At 40.9% G+C, this 3,647-nt stretch overlaps 1 non-coding gene across 1 annotated transcript; it reads left to right on the plus strand.

The window, feature by feature from the left end:
- The first annotated feature begins 882 nt into the window (after positions 1-882).
- Positions 883-989, plus strand: LOC148548654 (small nucleolar RNA R71). The gene has a single exon (XR_015897117.1). It is a non-coding gene; the product is annotated as a small nucleolar RNA R71 (small nucleolar RNA).
- Positions 990-3,647: the final 2,658 nt, after the last annotated feature.

Raw genomic sequence — 3,647 nt, forward strand, 5'->3', positions numbered from 1 at the left:
TTATCACTTATAGTAACCATCTTGCAATCTTCCCATCTGACTTTCTTTGCTTCACCTCTCGGATTTTTCTCTGTGTCACTTGGGAAGCTATCAGTAGCTTTGGGAATCTTCTCAGATAGGTATCCCACTTGAAATTCCAGCCTCTTGATGGTGTCTCCCTGATTCTTGATATTGGCTCGCACCTCCTCTTTGAACACCTTGTTATCTTGAATTTCCTTGCATATGTCTTCAAGTAGGGTTTCAATCCTGGAGAGTCTATCTTCAGATGATGGTGAGTTGAGATTGGAGGGGTGAGAAGGGCCATTTTGACTTTGGTATGGATGTTGAGGTGTGTTGTTAGGTGGGTGCTGATATGATCTCTGTGTGGAATCTTGGTGAGTTGCATTGTTGCTGGGGTTGTGGCATCTCTGATCTTGGCCTTGATCCTGTTGATTTTCCCACCCAAAGTTTGGGTGGTTCCTCCAACCAGAATTATATGTTTTGGAGTATGGGTCATGGTGCTGCCTAGGTGAATTTCCAATGTAGTTGGCCTGTTCTTGATCACCCTCTGCCTCTTCATTCACTCATTCTTGAGTTGCTGCTGAAGTAGTGATTGCTGCTACTTGATTCCTCTCCATCTTCTTGGTGAGGTCAGCTAATTGCTTGGTAATCATCTTGTTTTGAGTTAGCAGTGCATCCACGTTGTTCAGCTCCATCACTCCTCTAGTGTTGCCTCTTTCAGAAGCATACAAATAGTCATTCTCAGCTATAGTCTCAATGACATCTATGGCTTCTTCAATGATCTTCTTCTTGTTCAGAGATCCCCCGGATGAGTGGTCTACTGCCTTCTTTGATTCATATGAAAGACCTTCATAGAAAATGTGCAACTGCACCCATTCATTAAACATATCTGGCGGGCATCTTCTTGTCAGGTCCTTAAACCTCTCCCATGCTTCATATAGAGTCTCACCATCTTGCTGCCTAAAGGTTTGTACCTCAGCTCTCAACCTGTTGATCCGTTTAGGAGGATAGAATCTTGCCAAGAATTTGTTCACCACATCTTCCCAGGTTGCTAAACTCTCCTTTAGAAAGGATTTCAGCCATTTAGATGCTTTGTCCTTGAGTGAGAAAGGGAACAGAAGTAGTTTAGAAGTGTCAAGATGAACACCATTAGACTTCACAGTATCGCATATCCTCAGGAAGGTGGTTAGATGTTGATTGGGGTCTTCTTGGACACTTCCTCCGAATGAACAATTGTTATGAACAAGGGTGATGACCTGTGGCTTTAGTTCAAAGTTGTTGGCATGTATGGTTGGCTGTTGGATGCTACTTCCACAGTTTCCTGGGTTTGGATTGATGTTAGAACCCATAACTCTTCTCTCTTGCCCAGCCTGATGTGCTGGACCTTCTCGGCCATGGTTGTGAGCCTCTTCTTCATGATGGTTCTCCATATTCTCATCCATATCTGGTTCAAAGTACTCCTCCTCTTCCTCAGCACCAACTACTCTCTTTCCTCTTGCTTCCTTCCTTAATCTAAGGAAGGTCCTCTCAGGTTCAGAATCAAAGGAAGTTGAAGCCCCGCTTCTTCTACCTGTCATACAACTAACAAGGCAAAAGCAAGAAATATAGATGCAGATAGTAATTTCTACAGAAATATTGTTTGTGTGAGTGATGCAATATATCAAACAGTTAGTGAGTTGGTGACTGAATTGTAAACAACTAAGAAAAATGGGTAGGGGAAAGGGAAGAAAATAACTGAACAGAAAGTGAATTACTCAAATGAACTTAAATAGTACAAAATAAAAACAAATACTCAATCTAGTTATCCAACAATTTAATCATTGTTGATACAAAATCAATCCCCGGCAACGGCACCATAAACTTGATGCACGCAAACTTGTCCTTTAACAAATCTCCCTCGGCAAGTATACCGAATTGTCGTCAAGTAAAAACTCACAATAGAGTGAGGTCGAATCCCACAGGGATTGATTGGTCAAGCAACTTTAATTGGAAGAATGTTCTAGTTGAGCTAAGCAGAAATTGGGTTGAGAATTGCAGGAAATTAAATAGCAGGAAAGTAAATTGCAGAAAATAAATGACGGAAGGTAAATTGCATAATCTTAAATGGGGAAGGGGAGTTTAGAATGAAAGTAAATAGCAGAAAGTAAAGAGAATGGGTAAGATCAGAAATGGGGAGTTAATTGGGCTTAGGAGATGTTGCATTCTCCGGATCAAGTTTATTTTCATCTCTTCCTCAATCAATGCATTCATTGATCTCCTTGGCAATCTCAAGTGATTGAATTCCAATTCCTTGGTAATTCAATCTCTCAAATCAGATCAATAGCCAATTCCTTGGTCTAATTGCTCATGAGAAGAGATGAAGTGTGGTCACTGATTATACCACATGTATTTCCAAATCAAAGTATTGGGAGAATTATATGTCACCATATCCGCCTAAACCCCAATTTGGTCCAACATGAGAAAGCAATTCTAGCATGATCTCTTCATTCCTCTTCCAAGGTTCAGAAGAGATCCAAGTATGAATAGCTTCTTTTCCAAGATAATTACTCAATTGGATGAAGATTGAAAGCTTTCTAGTAAAATCAAGAGAAATGAGAGAAGAAGGATTATGAAAACTATTATTGATCCATCAAATTACAACAGAGCTCCCTAACCCAATGAAAGGGGTTTAGTTGTTCATAGCTCTGGGAATGAAAAGCATAGATGGAGAGTACATTTTGAGAATTAAACTAAAAGTTGCAGAGAAAGTAAAATATAGAGAGTAATTCTAATAATGCCAAAAGCTCCCTTCTAGTTCAAAGCTCTCCCTATTTATACTATTCTTCTGATCTTCTAGTTGGCTCTTCAAGTCTTGGATATGGGCCTTTGGATCTTGAGTTGAAGCAGTTATCTTCTTCAGTGGGCTTAGCTTTACTTGCAGAGAGAAAGTGTGAAGTAGGCAGGGTTTCTAGCTTAGGACATTAGTGGCGTTAACGTTAAGTGAAAGTGTGGGTTCGAGAACGTTAGTGACAATCATCTTTTTCACTAACGTTCCTAACCCAAGGATGCTCTACGTTAACTTCAACGTTAGTGGCATCAACGTGACCACTAACGTTGCTTCTTGGTCCTTCGCACATGTTATTGGGACTTACTTTTCCAATAACGTTGAGAATCCTCCTTTCTCCGTACGTTAGAGTTCACGTTAGTGTGGCTAACGTGACCTTTAACGTAGGCTTGCCACATCTTCGAGAACGTTAGTGACACTTACCTTTATCACTAACGTTCCAAAATGCCCCTACTTCCCACGTTAGAGTTCACGTTAACTAGGTTAACGTGGCTTCTAACGTGGTATTGCTAGCCATCTCCAATGTTAGTGACAAAGGTGAGTGTCACTAACATTGGCTCATCATTCCTTTTACTCACGTTAGCTTCCACGTTAATATAGTTAACGTGGGAGTTAACGTGGCTCATAGTGGCTCATCCCAACGTTAGTGACAAAGGTGAGTGTCACTAACGTTGGCGATTCTTTGCTCCCTCCACGTTAGAGTCCACGTTAACTGAGTTAACATGGCAACTATGTGGCTCAAAGTGGCTTAGCTCAACGTTAGTGACAAAGGTGAGTGTCACTAACGTTGATCATTCTTTTGTTTCCCCATGTTAGAGTCCAC

This window comes from Arachis ipaensis, chromosome B8 (genome assembly GCF_059453495.1).
Source record: "Arachis ipaensis isolate K30076 ecotype BB chromosome B8, ASM5945349v1, whole genome shotgun sequence".
NCBI classification, from domain to species: Eukaryota; Viridiplantae; Streptophyta; class Magnoliopsida; order Fabales; family Fabaceae; genus Arachis; species Arachis ipaensis.